General features: G+C 61.4%; 2 long non-coding RNA genes across 2 annotated transcripts; one reads left to right on the top strand and one right to left on the bottom strand.

Moving 5' to 3' along the window:
- Positions 1 to 10,762: 10,762 nt before the first annotated feature.
- LOC139707432 (uncharacterized) lies at positions 10,763 to 11,128 on the top strand. The gene is made up of 2 exons (XR_011709000.1): positions 10,763 to 10,869; positions 10,986 to 11,128. It is a non-coding gene; the product is annotated as an uncharacterized lncRNA (long non-coding RNA).
- Positions 11,129 to 16,896: 5,768 nt separating this feature from the next.
- LOC139707200 (uncharacterized) lies at positions 16,897 to 18,833 on the bottom strand. The gene is made up of 3 exons (XR_011708710.1): positions 18,635 to 18,833; positions 17,353 to 17,528; positions 16,897 to 16,979 (listed from the first exon to the last, which is right to left on the bottom strand). It is a non-coding gene; the product is annotated as an uncharacterized lncRNA (long non-coding RNA).
- Positions 18,834 to 19,219: the final 386 nt, after the last annotated feature.

Genomic DNA, 19,219 nt, shown 5'->3' with positions numbered 1-19,219 from the left:
GGGCAGGAGCCGGGCTCAGGGGCCTTTCCGCAGCCCACGGTCACCAGCGGGGACCCACAGGCCTGCAGAGATGTCCGCAGGGAGGCAGCGAGTGGCACAGCCAGGGCACCGCAGAGGAGCAAGTGCTCGCCACCAAATCAATGAGTCTAATTGGGAAAATGTGCAATTCTCAACTGGCTAAATTTAGCAAGTGTGTGTCTCATTTTCCAGCAGCATCTGGTCTTAAGACGTCCCGTTCTCAATCAGAACTCAAGACCATGTGGAACCAGGGGAGGGGGCAGGCCTGGCCAGCACTGGCCTTCCTTGTAGGGACCAGCAGAGGGGTAGGTGCCAGGCCTCCAGCCAGGCAGGGCTGACCTTCTACCCAAGACCCCAGGCACCTTGCTGTGTCCAGCTGGTGCCACCCGGAAGGAGTGAGGACTCCCTGGGAGGACCTGTGGGTATACCCTGTCTCTGGGTGCTGTGGGCCCTTGGAAATATTGGTGCCTGACACCCCATTTTCTTTGAGAGGGAAACTGAGGCACAGAGAGAGAAAGTGACCTGCCCAGAGTACCCAGAGCCCGGGCATCCTGGACCCAGATGGCCCTTCTCATTGTCAGAGCGACACTTCCACACAGGCTCTGCAGGACAGGGGGCCCGGGTAGGGACAGGGCCACTCCTGTGGGCCAGCTTGGGTCTCACTGGCACCTGGGCCTGCAGAGGAGGTGACCACGGGACCAGAGCTGGCAGGTCCCCCCAGCTCAAGGATGGGTGGAAGGCAGGTGGGCCAGCTCCCCACCCAATAACCCAAGGCCAATATAGGAGAAAACTCATGGTCCAGGACTGAGCTGTCAATACCCAGGCTGGCGGGGAGGAAGTGTGGATGGTGCTGGGGCCACCTTAGGTTCAGAGAGGGGTCAGAGCACGGGCTCTTCACCTGCCCAAGCCAGGGGTGGCCCACGCACCCTCTTCCCGTGCACTGGGGCCAGGACCTCAGGGCCCTGGTTGGGACAGGATCGTTTAGAGAAACATCCCCTCCCAGAGCCCATACTGCCTTTCCTGCCAGGGGGTGCTGGGGACAGGGGCAGGAGGGACTCCCCAGGACAGGTCCCCCAGGGCCTCTGGCTGACCCCAGGTCCTTCAGCCTCACAGAGCTGCTCCCAGGGACACCGGGGAGCAGAGACTTCCTGGAACCCAGCAACTGGGCTGCCGCATCTCCTCACCCCACACCAAGCGCCAGGCCCATGGAGGCGTCTCCGTCATCAACCAACTGTTGCCCACACGCAGCAGCCAGCCCGGCTGCCAGGCCCAGGGCTCACTCACCCGTTCACTCGTTCATCCTGCGACTGTTGACGAGTACGCTCTGAGCGTCCCCAGGGCTCTTAACTGGGCAGCTAAGAGTTCAGCGTGACCCTGTGACCAGCGTGAAACAAGCACCCAGCACATCATCAAAGCTGGGGCAGCAGACACCAGGGGCCCTTCAGAAGGGCAGGGCCTGGACGCTGTGGGGCAGAGGAGGGGCTGGGGGAGGCTGCTGAGGCAGGCAGGGGTCAGGCCATGGAGGGCCTCGGAGACCAAGGTGAGTCCCTGTACACACGTGGGGGGTGTAAGCCTGGGTGGCTCCGACGGGGCCAACTGCAGAGGTGGAGCCAAGCAGGCCAGACAAAGGAGTGCTCCAGGTGCCCTGGCGGAAGGTTGTCCCCAGGGTGTCGGCTTGAGGACATCAGCAGGGTGGGTGCTGTTTGCCTGGCCAGCGTCTGAACCCATGGCGAGGGGCTTGAGATGGGAAAAGCCATCTGACTGGCCACAGCAGGTCCCAGTCCGAGCTGGGCATTCCTGGGCTGGGCTGGTGGGGTGAACCTGAGTCTGCGGAACAGGAAACCACACTAAGGGAAAGGGGGTGCAGCCTGCTACCTGGCTACCGCCTGACCACCCCCCAGAGGCTGGGAAGAAAGAAGACCTGAGCAAGGTGTGGTGACACACGCCTGTAATCCCAGAGACTTCAGGAGCCGAGGCAGGAGGATCACGAGTTCAGAGCCAGCCTCAGCAACTTAGCGAGACCCTAGGTAACTCAGTGAGACCTTGTCTCAAAATAAAACATAAAAAGGGCTGGGGATGTGGCTCAGTGGTTAAGTGCACCTGGTTCAATCCCCAGTGCCAAAAACTAAGAAGATGTCCTGAAGACTCCTGATCCACAAGCTAGGTCTGCACCCGCTGCCCCCTCCTCTGCCAGCTGGGCCCAGCCATCTAAGCCCCTGAGAATCCCAAGCCAGCACTGAGCACCAACAGTGTACCTGACCCTCAGGGGAAAGGCCAGAGGTCCCAGCCAGCCCTACTCAAGGCCAGGGCTCTGGACTCCCCTGGGGAGGGACCTGAGCAGGACCGCACACCCACCCACACCCCCACCTAAGGTGCACCTGCCCCTCAGAGCCCCCAGTGCCTTCTGGTAGAGGTCCAGGAGCGCCCTCTGGGGCTCTGTAACTGAATGGCCATGCTGCCCATGCCTCCCCTCAGCGGACCCTCACCCCCCCACCCATCAGAAGGCCAGCCCTGCCCCTTTTGCCAAGGTCAGGAGAAGCTGTGCCATGCAAGCAGCCACCTGTGCCCACTGGGTCAAGAGCCCAGGGTGCAGAGCAGCGGGCGGATGGGAGTCGCCTGGGTTTGGGTCACACCTCCTCCATCTCAGCCCAGCGAGTGCCCGGAGGGGAGGATGAGGGCCCCTCGCCCCTTCCTGGCCACAGGGAGAGAAGCTCAGAGCACTAGTTCCAGGCAGCGAGTGAGCCCCTCTCCCCCTGGAATGGCCCTCCACTGAGTCCACACAGGGCTGGGGCTGCACCAGGCAGGGACCAGGCCTCCTGCTACAGTGGCCGCTGGACCGCAGTCCCCCAGATGGCTTGTTGCCTCCTCTGCCCTTTCTCAGCCTTAATCAGCATCCCCCAAGGACTATGAGACCCCTCCTCAGGATCACAGCTGAGGCCACTTGAGCTGTGATCTGATACAGTGCACCCCACTGGCTGCTCCCAGCCCTGTCCTGCACAAAGAATCCCACTGAGGCCCCAGGCCCTTCCCCATCCCTGCGGGGACCCCCCCCACATGTGGCCCCCGCTTCACACACATCCATCCAGCCTCTAGCCTGGCCTCCAGCCTCCAGCCTCAGGAAACCCTGAGCCACTAATTTGAAAAGCTGCATTGAGCCACCTTCCCCTGGGACGGCCCTCAGGTCAACCCACAGGTCCTCCCTCTTTCTAGAAAAGCTTCTCACATCCCACCAGGTGGGGCTGACACTGGAAAGGCGCTGGGGCTCCCCAGGGGCTCCAGGCCAGTCCTCCCAGCAAGCTCTACCTGTCACTCAACAGGAGCCTCTCTCTACCTCAGTGAGAAGCTGAAGGCGGAGCTTCAAGGAACCTGGGTGCACTGAATGCTGCTCAGGAACAGCCAGCACCACAGCAGGGCCGTTCGCCCGCAGGACTCTCCCTTAGAACCTGCTCCTGAGCTGCTTGGTGATGAGGGCCAGGAGGGAGCAGCACCCACTAACACCAGAGGCAGCTGTTAACGTCAGACTCCAGGAGAAAACCCGAATGTTGAAAGCAACCCAAGGCCCTATCCTGAGCACCCAGGCGGGGCTCATCACGGACCCGGCACTGGGGCGGGGGAACAGGGGGGCAAAGCTGGGCAGATCACAGCAGAGGCCCGCACACAAAGGCTCAGAGAAACGGGGACCTGTCGGCAGATCTCATTTGCTCTTTATGTTTCTCTGTACTTTCCAGAGCAGCTCCTCTGAGCTAGTCTTGCTTTCATAGAGAGAAAACAAACATGAGAGAGCCTCGGCACCATCATGAAGCCCCGGGGAGCCCAGATCTGAGCACCTTTGAAATGGGAAAGTCCCTGGGGGCACATGTCCTGGGTGGACTCCCTTCCCCCAGCCTCAGGGCCAGCTCCAGCTCTGATGAGGGACGCACCCCAGTTGGCCCGCAGCCCTGATGGCCAGAGCCTCCCCCCCCTGGCACTTCCAGGACGAGGAGGGCACTGGCCAGCATTCCTGGCACACATGCCATCGACCCCCGGAGACTGTCCCATCAGTGGCAGTCTGAGTGCTGGTCCTCCCGGTCAGCTGTGCACCCCTGGGTTAGTGGGGGCCACCGTCTGGCGGCTCTGCAGCTTTAGCCAGCCCTACCTGCCGCCCACCAGGAGCGCAGGAGCGGCTGAGGCAGGGTCTCATCTGGCAGGCCTGAGTAGAAGGAGCCCCTCTGCGTTGCTGGCTCAGAATGTGGGCAGCCTAAAGAGCCCCCGCCAGCCCCCCGGGCACTGTCCACTGCAGAGCCGCCCAGCTGTTAGCTCCTCCCAGAGGGACACAGCCCCACCTCATGGAAGGTGGGGAGGCACAGGCAGACACAGGCAGGGGGGCAACAGGCGGGGCAGCTGCCTAGAGGCCACCCACCTCTGCCACCCTGGGGAACAGGAAGGAGGCTGCCTGGAAAGAGAGTGACCGCCCTGACAGCTCCCCGGGAGGTCAGCTGGGGACCCACCGCCCATCAGGGAGTGCCCCATGTCCGTGCAACTCAGCACCCCCCGGTTCCAGACTTTTGCCTCTGCCGTTGACCACCCCAGTGGTACCAGGGGGTGGGTGCCAGGAGGAGGTGGTGATGATCCCAGAGCCTGATGAGTGACCAGTCAGGGCAGGGAGGGACCCCGCCTAGGGCAGCACACCCCCCTCCTCTGGCAAGGAGGCCATAGCCACACGGCCGGGTTGCCAGCCCCAGACCTGCCCACATGCCTGCAGCTCACGCACGTCCCCACCCGTGGGTCTGCAGTGGATGAACCCCTCTAAATGAAACCCATGACCACCACACACCAGAACCAGGTCGGACAAATTGCACGGGGCCTGTCGGGCATGGCCTGAAGGACCGCAGAGCAGCCTCCAGCACTGCCCCCTGCAGTAGCCACTGCCCCCTGCCCCCGCCCCAGCCCCAGAGCTCAGTTCTCCCCTTGGAGTGGCCTGCCAGGGGCAAGGGTGGAGGCCCAGCTCCTGCCTCTCAGTGGCCTCGCTGCCTCAGCCGGTCCCCTCATGGATGGAGAAGCCGGGAGTCCAAGAAGAGCGCCTGGGGCAGGCCCACAGCCATGCGAGGCTCCATTTAAACCCACCTTGCGGACCCCACCCCACCCGGCACACACGGGGGCCTTTTGATGGCCCACAAACTGAGCCTGCGTCAGTAGGACAGGCGCTGTCCAACGACCAGGACCCACTTCAGTCTGCACCAAGAAGGGACCACACTGGCAGAGAGAAGCCAGCAGCTGCTGCGCTGCCCAGGATGACCTCCAGGCAGCAGCTGGCCTGCCCATGGGCCAGCCAGGGCACCTGACAGTCCTGCCCTCTCAGCTGGGAATTTTCCACTGTTCAGTGGGGCTACCTCAGGGAGCCTTCTGGAAAGACCTCCAGGCCAGATCAGGTCCTCGCCACCGCCCCCGCCCCGGGCCAGGCACCCAACAGCAGACCTACCTGATCTCAGAGTAGCCAACCAGGCATGGGGAGGGGACGGGGGCAGGGCAGTGACGAGGCGGGTACTGACAGGAGTGCCTCCTCCTGGACCTGGACCTGGACCTGGCCCCATGTCTGCACCCAGGGCCTCTGGCTCCCCCACAGGGCCATGGGGAGGGCTCTGCTTGCCTCCCCTCCCCCATCCAGCTGCCCCTTCCCTGGTGTCCAGTTGCAGGCAGAGCTGTGATGAGGCCCAAGCCCAGCAGGAACTTTGTGCACCTGGGCAGACACATTCCCACCCCCGGTGCAGAGGCCTGTCCAGGCACATCTGGAGAATGTGGGACGAGCAAGCCGGAGCCGGCTCTGCAAGCCCAGGGTGCAGGGTGCACACACACGCACACACCCAGTGGGCAGAGGCAGACCTGCCCTCCACAGAGCACCAGGCAAACAGAAACTCGGGCGCGGAGAGGGTCGGCCGCCACCTCCTGAGCATCCACCTGACCAGAAGCCCCCCACCGCAGGGCCAGATGCCCTCTGCCTGTGCCCAGGCACCAGGCAATGCGTAAGGGACAGAGAGCTGACCCCAGGAGCTAGTCAAACCCTTCTCCCAGGTGGGCCCTAGCATGTGCTCTGTGTCCAGCCAGGTAGACTGCCACAAGAAGCACCAGGTACATACCAGCCTCCCTGCACTGTGTACCCCGCCCAGGGAAGCATCCCTGTTCTAGGGGAGCTGGCAGAGGCCCCTTCTTCCCAGGTGACATCACAAGAATCACATCATCTCTGGGGCTATAAGGACAGTCCCTTGGCAGGAAAGAACTGTGCTCTCCAGCTCAGGGCAGAGCACCTAGGCCCATGGCCTCACTCACCCACAGGCAGGACATTGGCATTCAGGAAAAGCCACCTGTTGTCCAGACTGGGTCCTGGGTCCTCAGGTGGAGGAGCAGGAACCAGGGGGCCAGCTGGTGGGGGAGCCATCCTAGAGGGATGGAGGACTCTCGGTGGGGGTGCTGCAGCCCTGGATTAGCAGGGGGAGCTGGCCGTCAGCAGGAGGCAGGGGAAGCTGCTCTCAGAACCCTCTGCTCCCAGGGCCCCTGGTGTCTGGTGGAGTCTGGGTCTGCCACTCATCACACACCTAGAGAGAGCAAGAGGAACAGTCAGTGCAGTCAGCCAGGTCTGTGGACCAGGGCGGCCCCTGCTGGAGGTGGCTGGATGGCAGCCCAGCCCCACTGCGCCTCCCAAACCCCCTGGGAGGGGTGCAGGGCCCCTGAAGGCCCACAGGGTGCCTGCTAAGACCTCACACCGGTGGTGAGTAGCAGAGGAAGACAAGCCCCAGTGACCAAGCCTCCCGCTTCCTCCCAGGGTCCAGAGTCTGTTTCTCTGTGCTAGGACTTTCCCCAGAGCTTGACCAGAATGGAAAGCAAGGCAGTGGCCACTTCTCAGGGGCCAGCCAGCCTCACAGAAGCTCGGTTGCAAAGCACAGGTACCTGCGATGCCTGGAACCCACGGCCCCACTGGGCTCCAGACCCGAGGAGCCCTTGGAGGGCATCCCTTTGCCCTCTCTCCAGCCCTCTGCTGTCACTCAGGTCCAGGGTCTCGGCCCTTTCAGTCACCACTCCCCCCTGCAGTGAGCGAAGCCCCCCACCCCCATCCTGGGTCTCCTAGGCAACCATGTGCCAAGGGCGGCCCTGCTTGGCCGAGCTCCAGAACCCAGCTCCTGTTGCTCCTCCAAAGCACCCCAGGCTCTAAACAGCCTCTCACCTGCTCCACAGACCCCGGCCCCAGGCCCCGCTCAGCCCCCGCGCCGACCTTCCTCTCTACCTCCTCACTCTGGCCATTGCTGCCTCTCCCAGGCCAGCTTCTTCCAGAGCCCTCCTGGCCATCTCTTCTTGGGTGCCTTCCCTACCCCCAACCCAGAGCCACAGAGACTGACGGGGGCCAGGAAGAGGCCTTAGCCACTGGGCCTGAAGCCCTCCCACCTGCCCAAGGCGGAGCTTTCTGGCCCCTGCTTCAAACACCAGGGGCCTGGACCCTCCAGGTGCCCAGAGTCATGCTCTGCCCAGGTGGGAAGGAGGCTCCCAGCCAGCCTCACAGCCCCCCGAGCCAAGGCTCCCGGTCCCCCTCTGATCGAGGCCTTCCCTCACCCACACGCTCCAGGCCCCAGGCCCTCCAGCCCATGCTGCCCTCCTCCAGCGTCAGCTGGGATTAGCCAGCCATGCACTCTGGGGTCCTGGGCTCAGCGGCGTAACGAGTGGGCACCAGGCCTCCCACAGGCCCAGGCCAGCCCCCTGCCAGGGCCTCCCTCCTTCCCCAGACCCAGCACCAGTCCCAGGCTCACCCACAGGTTTGGGTCTCCCCACCCAGGATCTCCTGAGGCAGCTGGACTGCTGCAGCCCCTCGACCACCAGCCCGTGCGGCCAGCACCACCTCCAGCCGCCGTCCCAAACTGGCGCCTGCCCGGTGCCTGAGAGTCAGCTTCCTGCTGCGGTGGGAGCGGGAGCTGTGCCTCGACACGCCTGCCAGAGCCCGGGCCAGGCGTGGGGCTGCACGGGGCTGGCACTGGGGAACCTAATTAGGCAACTGCACTACGCCGGCCGCCACAAGCCAAGGTGTGGCTGTGAGGACCGTGAGGTCAGTCATTGGCACAGGCCCAATGCACCTGGCACCAGGAGCCCCTCACCCACCTGCCCCGCAAGCCATTCCCGGCTTCAGTGGTGCCCCTCACTCCCACCCATGCCCTACGGCTCCCAGGCCCGACAGCAGGTTAGCCCCATGTGGGTAGGGGGCCAGGGAGGAGGATCCCTGGTTGATCTTGTTGCGGGGCCATTCCTGACCAGGCCTGCTCCTCTTGCTTGGCCACAAGGTTCTGGCCAACCCAGAGGATCCCAGGCCCCTGTGCTAAGGAGAGGGTGCCTCCTGTCTCAGGCCTCTGGCCTCTGCTCAGATCCTGACCCGGATGCCAACCTCAAGCCCTTGGGAACTGGCTCCCGTCATGGAGACTGCTCACTGATGGTCTCACGCAGGTCCAGCCGGGCACAGGGTGGAGAGGTCCACCTGACCCTTCCTTGAGAGCCTGGCTAGTGCCCAGGATGTGAGCCCACGGCAGACTGGCAGACCCTCTCCCCTGAAGGAGAGAGTGGCTCCCCTGTAAGGAGGCGAGGCTCCCCGCTGCTCCACCCACAGGGAGGGCAAATGTGCCCGCTCAGGCCACAGGTCCTGAGCTGGCTCCCAGTCCTGGTGGCCACCTGGCTGCTACCGTTTCCGATGCTTCCAGTGCACCTGAAGCGTCCCCAAGAGTGCAAGGGAGGCCCACCTCAAGTCCCAGCCTGCCCTCCTGCAGCCTCCTCCTGCCGCCTCCCACCTGCTGCGTCAGCGCCCAGGAAGCAGACCCACACACCCTCACTTGGCATCCCTGGCTCGGGAAGCCCCCTGGGAAAGGCAGCGGTGGAAGCCCCAGCCTCTGGGAAGGGGAAAGTCAAAGAGGACTCCTTTCCCTCCTGCCCAGGCCCTGCCAGGTATCTAGGCCACAGACAAATCCAATTCCCCAAAGAAAGAAACTGAGGTTCAGAAACGGCAAGACCCCACCCCCACCCAACTGGTGTGGCTAAGCTGGGGCACAGCCAGGTGTGGAGCCTGCCTGCCCGGCTCAGCGGGCTGCATGTGGGAGCAGAGAAGCCAGCTCCCTGCCCCTGAGACCATGCAGACAGTGGGGGCTCTCAGAGCTGGCTCCACTCACCAGATCTCTGGAGACAGAAGAAGGGCATCTGTCAAGGGAAGCAAGACCTGGACAAGGAGGTCACTGGGCTGAGCACAGGCAGGCAGCCCTGGGACAATGGCCCTGCATGGAGAGAAAGCCACTCTGGGCTTCCGAGGGCGCTTGGAGGGAAGATATGCACAGCAGCCTGGGCCTGCTGCAGGGGGAGTGGGGTGCACAGGGGGCACAGGCACTTGGAGCAGGAGAGCAGCTGGCAGGGACAGAAACAGGGACAGAGCTTGAAAGCATGTTGCCGAGTGAAGAGGATAAAGATCAGAGCATTGCACAGGCCACACAGCACTGCTTCCCAAAGTGTCCCCCACAGAACCCTACGGTCCCCAGAACCCACAAGGTCCAAACCATTTTCCTAATAAAAGAGCTGTCTTTCTGCTTGTATGGACATTCACAGGGATGGGGGTGGTGCCACCCCAGGAGCTCAGAGTTCAAGACCAGCCTGGCCAACACAGTGAGACACTGTCTCAAAAAAAAAAAAAAAAGAACAAAGCAAGCTTGTCACTCAAAAATCAGGGAAGCCACAGGAGCAAGTGACAACTGACATGGCCGACTTCCAAATTCAAGCTCAGGTGAAAATGAGCACTTTGCAAGACTCGAGGCCACCACAGTGACTGTCAGCTCCAAAGCAACCAGGCTTTGCTCAGAGGTCAGTGGTAATGCTGACAGGATTTGGGGATAACATAATGAAATGTGTCGACATTTGGAAAATCTGCGTAATTCAGTGAACCAATCTTTTCCAGGTGACCAGACATATTCCAAAACCATACACAGGGAAAGATCATTCAAGGTGGAAAACAGACCAGTGCCTGTTACTGTAGCAACCTAAGAAAGAGCCTGCGATAGTTTCAGATTCCACACTGCACCGCTCTAGAGACCTGCAGGAGTGCAGACTGTGGTGACTCACCCTGTGATCCCAGCAGCTCCAGAGGCAGAGGCAGGAGGATTCCAAGTTTGAGGCCAGAGTGGGCAACTCAGTGAGACCCTGTCTCAAAATAAGTTAAAAAGGGCTGGGGCTCAGCGTAGAGCCTCTGGGTTCGATCCCTCCTGAGAGGACAGGAACAAGGGAGACTGGCAAGGGCCTGCTGCGGGCAGCCCCCGGGAAGGACACCCACTGCCCGTGGGAGGGTGGCAGGTCTGCGGGGCCACATCCCCCAACACTCCAACCAAACAACGCGCCGAGAGAGGGAGCTTGGAGGGCAGGAGGACCCACCTGTCCTCGTACGCCAGACGCTGGAGAGATGGGCAAAAACGTCACCCGTGTCACTCGCACTGAGTTAGTTTTTAGTTTTGAACAAGAACTGTTTATTTTTTATAAAATGTTGATGCACGTGTTATTATGTTAACATGGGATTTGTGCATTATCTTTTAACGAGGCTTCACAAATAAATATTCTTAAATTCCATCTGGGATTTCTAGTGTGTAGGTATCCGAGATAACCGAGGTGGGCCAGTCAACCCAGCAGCCAGCCCTGTGGGAGGAGCCCCGAGGTGCGCCTTTGCCGCTCCCAGAGCTGAGGATCGGCGTGCGACTGCTGGACCGGAGTGGGAAGAGGCGAGCAGAGTATTTCCACTGCTCAGACACAGCCGAGTCTCGCGCACACAAGACCAGAGATGAGAGCAGGATGTGAAGCACGAGGAGGCCGTGCGCTGTGAGTGCTCATTACCTTTGTTTTTATGTAATTTGTATGTTTTACATATGTAATTAGTTTAATTTGATTTTAATAATGGCTGTTCAACAACACGCTCACAAAATTACTGTCAGCAGGCTCCTGTGCGCTGGTCTGAGCTGGCTCCAGCCACCCTTGGGAAAGAATACCCCTGCACAAGAAATCTCTGGAGAAGGCAAAGGCATCCGAGACCCAAACCTTGCACACTGCCGATACTGATCAAATACTCACAGCAGCACAACACTGAGCTCTCTGAAAACTACGAGCCACAGAAGACACCGGGAAGCACTCCTTAGAATGGGTCCCAAGGCGGGAGCCAGCCAGGCATGACAGCAGAGGGGGATGACCAGTCCATCCACCCATCAACCAAGAGAGGGCTGCAAGGTGATGCTGGCCCCCTGCAGAGGTGGGGTCTCTGGGTCAGAGCTCAGTCTGAGACCTGAGTTGTGCAGCTGAGAAACACCTCTAACCCCAGAGCAGCACCCAGGCTAGTGGGGAGGCAGTGCCCATATAGGGGAGGGCACAAAGGGGCTCGGAGGGGACTTGGGGCCCCACTGGCTTGGGCTTCACCTGTGAGCAGGAGCCCTCTAGGGTGGGCAGTCTGTGGACAGAGGGGAAGCATGTGCGAAGGCCCTGAGGCAGGCTATCACCTGCACGGGAGCAGGATCAGCAGCTGCGCGGGAGCCAGTAGGTGAAGGCTAAAGAGCCGTGGGCACCCATCCCTTCTCCCTGCTTCCTGCTTCCTCCCTGTCCTTCTGTCCTCAGAGGAGACTGACAGTGGCACCCTTACCCACTGCTGGGTGGCTCCTTAGTCAACAACAAATTGAACACCCCTCTCCCCTCGGGCAGCCAGGCTAGGAAAGTGCACCCTCAAAGACCCTTGGCATAAAGCCCACCACCAGCGTCCACACAGCCCAGCACCCACTCCCTTCATTCTCTTCTGGACACCTGTTCTCTTACAATCGTGGAAACCCAATGGCAGGCCGCCCTCACCAGGGTGGCCAAGATGGGGCAGGACCTGGGCCTCAGGGGCAGGCCACAGGAACAGCCAAAGAACAGGGCAGCCTGACCCCCCGGGGAAGGAAGGCTGCGCTGGGCAGACCCTCCACATGAAGGCCAGGCCCTGGGGCAGCCTGGACAGCCTGTGTGGAGGGTCCAGGTGAACACACACAAACAGGCCCACAGCTTGGGACTGACAAGGGTGCAGGGTCAAGTGAGGTTCTCCCAGGAGGGTGTCCCCAAGCAGGGGACGGGAAGGATGGGGGGGGGTGATTTCCTGAGGCAGCGAGGGAGTGCTGGGAATGACATCTGGGTGCAGCAGGCAGCACCAGCTGGTCCTCCTGATAATGAACAGACAGTTCACCCCAGAATGTCCTCCGGGCTGGGCAGAGAGCTGGGCGTGGCTGGGGCTGGGCTTATCAGGCAGAGAGGGCACACCCACATGGAGTCGCACACACAGGCGCAGACAGGAGAGGGACAGCAGCAGGACACTCCTCACTCCTATTTGCACAGACCAAGCCACCCAGCAGCATGGCTGCCCACATCCTTGCTGAGGCCCTGCCCACTGCACTTCCCAGCCTTGGTGTTAGGGCCAGGCTTTGACTGGCCCAGCTGAGGAGTAGAACAGAGTCCTGGCTTCACCCATGGCCCATGGCATTCATATCAAGCCAGAGACAGGCCAGAGGGGAGCAGCTTCAGGCTCCCCCCACAGTCATCAGCCCTGGGGGTTGGGACATGCCCTCTACGTACCCCCTAACCCAGGGCTCTGGGGGACAATGAAAGACCCTGGCACCTAGTTGAAGATGATGGCATGACATGTATCACACTAAGAGACCTTGGACCTGACCTCAGCTCTGTGCCTTCTCCCACTGCCTGAGCCTGGGGGTGCCCTTGCTGCCCCCCTGCAGGGCCCCTGGACCCAAGTAGGTGAGCGAGGCCCGGTGGGGCCCCAGGGAAGCTTCCCATGTCCACCTCGGGGCTGCTCCAGCTGCAGACTCAGCCCAGGGACCAGGATGCCCTCTCCAGAGGGGCGGGATCTTCAGGACCACCTCAGCCTTCCTTCCCCAGGGAGGCCTCGTCTGCAGCAGGGACGACAGGAGCAGTCCACACCCCACGTTCTCCTCACTTCCTAGCTCCTCTTCCACTGAGAGGCCACCTGGAGAGTCAGGCTGTGGGGTACCCACCCCCAGATGCTGACCCACCCTCACCCCCGGAGTCCAGGGGCCTCCGAGTCCAAGTCCAGGGCTTCCACTCGGGGATGGCTGGACACTGGGCCCAGGAGGGGAACAGAGGGGCCTGTTGTGCGGGGGCTGCACAGACTCCCTCTGCCCTGCGTGCCTGCCCAGGGGCTGGGCGGGAGCTTGGGAGACCTGACCTTCTGCCCAGGAGCAGCCGCTTGAGGGGGGCAGCCCATTCACACCTTCAGCTCTGAGGAAGACTTCTCCAGACCCTCCCGGAACATGGAGAGGCACACAGAAACCACTCCAGCAGGTACACAGCGGGTCCAACCTGCCTGTGAAGACACGGAGAGCAGGCCCAGAGGTCCCGGCTGGACTGCTCCAAAGGAGGCATCCCACTGGGGCCCAGTGTCAGGGAGACTCGGGGTGCGCCCTAGGGACTAAAGGGGCATTGGCCTGGCTGGGGGGGATCCTGCACAGAACAGCTTCTCAGGTGCCCCGACTGTCCAAGGGGCATCAAATGACAATCTTCACCCTGAAGTTTCTGGGGCAGAGAAGTGACAGCAGGGAGTGAGTGGTCAGGCCCTGTGCAGTCCTACTCCAGGAGGAGAGCCCCAGAAAGCGGGGGCGGGGGTGTGAGGTCATGCTGAGCCTGTGACCACGAGCCCTCTCATTCCAGCAGCATGGCAGGAAGATCCGGGGCCCCTGCTGTCATTCAAGATAGCCAGAGCCCAGGGAAGCAGGCCTCCAAGCCTGACGACTGGACTCCACCAGGCCCCGAGAGCCAGCTCTCTCGGCACAGGGCCCTGTTCCCTCTGCTCAAAGAAGTCCTGGAGCGAGTTCTTGCCAGGGGCATTGGGACCTAGGTGCGACCCTGCAGGAGGCTCCTGGACTCCCACCTAAGGTGAGGGGGCTCAGCCTGGGGGCATTGCTTCCTCCACTTGGAAGCTGGAAGACCCAGGGCTCGTCTTTGGGAATCCGAGGCCAGCGGAGGAGTGGCTGGAAGCTGCCAGTCCTCTCTACCTCAGCCCACTTGTGCGTCTCCACACTGCCAACGGCAGCTCCTCGCTCATTCCCGAGTGCCTGTCTGCACCGGGCTCATGGCTGGGCACTGCGGGCACGCTGGGATGGGAGGGCTCAGGTCCTGGGCTTGACCCCTCCCCCACCTTCCTTGTGCTCTCTTCTGGAGTAGGACTGCATAGGGCCTGACCACTCACTCCCTGCTCTCACTTCTCTGCACTCGGAGAGGACCAGGACGCAGATGTCCCTGGCTCATCCTCTCCTCATCACAGCCTGGACCATGGCCACCACAGGCCAGCAGACCCGTACTCTCCAGTCTGAGACCTTCACCTCCCACCAGCCACTTCCCAGTAAACCCTGAGCCAGGGGAGCCTGGCTGGCCCAGGAGGGGGTCCATGTGTGCAGTCTCTGGGACTCTCCCATAACTGGGGGATGGGGGGTGAGGCCCCTAGTCCCCATCTGGCAGACAAGGAGAGTGAGGCCCAGGAAAGGTAAGGACCTGCCCGAGTTCACCCACAATACAAAGGTGGCAGCTGGTCCCCCTTCTCTTCAGGATGGGTGGCTCTAGGCCCCACCCCTAAACCATGAGGATCTGGGAGCTGAAGGCAGAGGAGCTCCAGAGGACCCTTCACCCATCTGCAGAAAAGCCAGCCATACTGGCCCCAGCCCTGTCTAGGAAGAGCCCTCAGGACAGGAGCAGGCTTTCCAATGCTGTCCAAACCCCATGTCCAGAACGGATGCTCCTCCACTCTGCTTCCTGTCCAGCTTCTCTGGCCTGCTTAGTGCCCATTGGGTGCCCCACGCCATGAGGTCCTGGGCCACCAGCCTCCCTCCCTCCAGTCCACAGGTGGCAGGAAAGCTGACCTGGAGTGTCCTCAGCTCCCACACGGCCCAACACCCCTGGCCAGCAAGCTTCTCCGGTGCCTCCTGCATGGACGGACCCCTGCTCACCCTCATCCCAAGCACTGGCTCCTCTTCCAGAAGTCTTCCTAGATCTCTGGACCCTTTGTCCAGCCCTTCATTATCAACCAGCTCAGCTCAGGTCGATGGCTACACACATGTGGGGTCCCTGTTCCCCTCAACAAGGTCCTGCTCCCACCCCCAGCAGCGGGTAAAGAGAGAGGGCACAGGTGTGGGCCTGGACAGACCTGGTTCACCATGCCTGCCTCTGACTAGGCACAGCCCCTGCAAGCCCACCCTCCTTAGCCCCCAGGCTGCTTCCCACCCCAGGCCAAGTCCCCAGGCTGGCTCTGCTCTGTCAGACTCACAGTTCCACCAGAAATCTGTGTCTTTCTATCCCTTCTTATACCCTGGCGCTGGCCAAGCACATGTGCTGGCCACCTATGCCTCCAGAATTGTACCATGTCACGTCTCAGGGTAGCCCAAGCCCCCAGACCAAGGCTCTTCACTCAGCCCCTGGTCCTGACTTCAGTGAACAAGGGTCCTGACGAGGCACTGCTGGAGGGCCGCCAGGACTTCTCACGGAGACTCCTGGGAGCCTCCGCCTACCAGGCTGGCCAGGCTGGCCAGGCCGAGTCTCCCTGAGTGCTAGGGCCTCACATCCCTTCCTAGGGCCCAGAATGCCTGCTTTTCCTCAGTGCCCACCCCAAAAGTACCTCCAGGGCTCCTGACCTGCAGCACACGGGGCAGCACATGCTCCCAGGGCTCCCCTGCTGGGTGCAGGACACTATCTCCAGGTGTGGGGCCAGTGTCTGTTGCTAAGGAGCCTCCTTCCCAGGGCTACACCCCAACAGTCCTGTCCTGGACCTCAGGTCAGGTGGGCAGGGCTCTGCCTCAGTCCTTTCACCCATTTACAGCTGAAGAGAAGGGAATGACACTTGGCTACACATCTAGAACCGACTGCCACCTCGGTTGGGGCTCCCACAGAGGACACCAGTGGCACCCCTGCTCTGTGCCCTGGGTGCCTGCTTCCCCAGAGCCCCAGACCTGCCACCCTGCCTTCCTGGGCTGGTGGGACAGGCCTCCCGGGTTGGACCCCGTACATAGAACTAAGAAGCCATCACCCAGGCAGGGCATAGGCAGCAGCCCTGCCCTCACTGTCCCTGCAGAGAATGGGACGCATTCCTGCTGCTTCCTCCAAGAGCACAGGGCCTGTGAAGGATCGCCCAGGAGCACCTCCTCTGATCCCAGGGCAGGTGTGCCCCAGGATGCAACTACCTGGGTTGCTACGGGGGGTGCAGGGAAAATGGACCCATCTTGCTCTTCCTTCCCTTTCTGTATGCCAGGCCCTGTCCCCGCAGTGAGGGATACAGTAGCCACCAAAACAGCAACCCCTACTCTGAAACCTCCTGTCTACTCTCCCACTGGCTGGCGCTGGGGATGGGGACAAAAGAGGAACAGGTGCAGAGCACATGCACCAGGGCTGCCCTCCCTGGCCCTCCCCACTCCCTGACCTCCGAGGCTCTGGCCTTCTGGCTGGTTGAACTCTGTTAGAACCAGTGGACAAAGAGCATCCCAGAGGTAGGACATTAGGTGGGACAACAAGAAACCTGGTGCCACTGGAGAAAGTGGAACCACTGACTGGGGCAAGAGCTGAGGACGCTGCTTTTAGGGGTGGTCAATGCTCCTGCAGCCCCCACATCACTGAGGTGTCAGAGCTGCTCCAGACCCACAGACTCAGCTTGCCCCTCCACAGGATCCAGATGGGTCAGGAGCCTGCTGCTAGCCTAGGAAGCTCTCAGTAAGTGTTAGCCAATCATTACAATTACTTCCGGGGTTAGTCAGCTTATTTGTCACTACAATTGAAAGATGTGACAAAAATGATTAAAGGAGGAAAAGTTTATTTGGGGATCATGGTTTCAGAGGTCTCAGTCCACAGACAGCTGACTCCATGCTCTGGGCAGAAGGGCGTGGAGGAGGAAAGCAGCTCAGGACCTGGAACCAGGAAGCAGCGAGAGCTCTGCTCACCAGGGAAGAAATATAACTCCCAAAGGCACGCTCCTGTGACCTGCCTCCTCCAGCCACACCTAGCTGCCTACAGTTACCACCCAGCTGATCCATCAGGTGGATTAATGCACTGATTAGGTCACGGCTGTCATAACCCAATCATTTCATCTCTAAACTTTCTTTACTGTCTGACACATGAGCTTTTGGGGGGTACCTCATATCTAACCCTACGTTCCTGTTCCACAGACCAAAACTGAGGCCCAGGACTGTGTGTGAATGACAAAGGGCCTGGGAGGGCCCTGCTGGAGAAGTCAGAGGCCAGCCCAGGATGCTCTTGTGCAATGTCATCAGTGCATTTCACCTTGGTGGGAAGATGGGAAAGACACCTGGCTTGAAGGCTGAGGTCATCCCCTGCTGAAGCCCAGGAAGCAGATGTCAGAGTCCCGAGGACAGGACTGGACTTCAGTCACTTCTGCCCCATGCCTATGGCTGCCTTTGCTGAATTCCACAAGGTTTTGTACCTCCCTGCCATCAGTCCTAGGAGCCAAGAGAGAGTTGATAGGGTACCTAAGGGAGGAAGCAATGGTAGATGTCCTCTGCCCTGCAAAAGCTCTTCTCCCCACCCCATTCCATAATCCTGGAACCCAGAACACTGCAACAGACAGGACTCCCAGTCCTGAAGCCAGCCTACCGGCATGGAAAACTGATTTAGGATGTGGCAAGGGTGCCCATTCTGTTTTCTCACTCTCTCTTTCCTCTGAGAGCCCACATTAGGACCTTCCTACTCTTTTCCTGTGCACTGAGGCCCACATTTTGAGTTGGTTCACTCTTTGGAGGAATATTCCCTAAACCCCAAAAATTCTACAAGACTTAAAAAGAGCAGATGGACTGGCAGCGCCATCTGCTGGCTGCCCTGGGCTCGGGCCTTTGTGAGGAGACAGAGACCTGGGGTGCACTATTGCATGCACTAGTGCACCAAAACAAATAAGGAAACTGAGGATTAGATGCACCATTCAATAGTGGAGCCAAGATCTGGGGCTTAGACTTAAAATCAGGGTGCCCTTAAGCCCGATCTCCCTGGGAACAGACACTTGGGTACTGTTTCTGGTCCTAGAGGACCAGAATTCCCTCCTTGAGACTGGCTGGGATTTTCAACTCATCGTGCCCCTAAGAGAATCAGGAAAATGTATTCCTGTGCAGGCACCGGTTGGTGAAGGGTGCCCAGAGCGGGCCACACCTCATACACCTAACCTAAAACTGAGCTCATGAATCAAGGAAACAAGACCCCCCGTGGACCTGCGGACTAGAACGGCCCTGGACCAACAAAGAAATGCATTTCAATCTGTTGCATGAGAGTTGGCCAGAAACTTGTGGACTCCCTTAGTGTTCTCCTGAGCCACGCTGTCCCCCTGTTCCCGCCCCTCCCGTCCCTCCCGTCGTGCCCCGCCCCTTCCTCCCAGCTCGTCCCTCCCACGTTCCTGCCCCTCCCGTTGTGCCCCGCCCCTCTCTGCCGGGCCATTTCCCCTCTCCCCGGACTCGTCTTCCTCTCCCTCCGACCCCCGGACCCCCAGCAGGCCGCGCAGACACCAGGTTCCTCTGTGGCCTGTGGCGGCGCCAACCCCGCTGGCGTGCTGGCGTGCGACCTTAGCACGCGCCTAGGTCCATCCGTCCCTTCCCGAGAGCAGAGCGGCTGGGAAGAGTCAGGAGTCCGGGTGGGCGCTGGCGGCTGACGGTCACCGTCGTCCCAGGGCTCCCCAGCGCACGTTCCGCGGGCCCAGCGTCAGTTAGCCAGAGGCTCCGGGCAGTGGTGGGTGTCTGCCGCCCATCCTAGGGCCCGCGCGCCGCGAGCTCTCACCCCGCCTCTGGTCTCGCCCCCGGCAGGCTTCTCCGCAGGCCCCGCCTCCCGCCCGCCCCTGCCCCGCCCCGGCCCCGCCCCACTCTGCGCTCTCCGTCTAGTCCCTGTCAAGTTCTCCGCGGGCCCCGCCTCCCGCCCGCCCCGGCCCCGCCCCACTCTGCGCTCTCCGTCTAGTCCCTGTCAAGTTCTCCGCGGGCCCCGCCTCCCGCCCGCCCCGGCCCCGCCCCGCTGCGCGCTCGGTCTAGTCCCTGTCAAGTTCTCCGCGGGCCCCGCCTCCCGCCCGCCCTGGCCCCGCCCCACTCTGCGCTCTCCGTCTAGTCCCTGTCAAGTTCTCCGCAGGCCCCGCCTCCCGCCCGCCCCGGCCCCGCCCCGC

This window comes from Marmota flaviventris, chromosome 10, assembly GCF_047511675.1.
Source record: "Marmota flaviventris isolate mMarFla1 chromosome 10, mMarFla1.hap1, whole genome shotgun sequence".
Taxonomy (NCBI): domain Eukaryota; kingdom Metazoa; phylum Chordata; class Mammalia; order Rodentia; family Sciuridae; genus Marmota; species Marmota flaviventris.
This window is presented reverse-complemented; position numbering and strand designations above follow the sequence as displayed.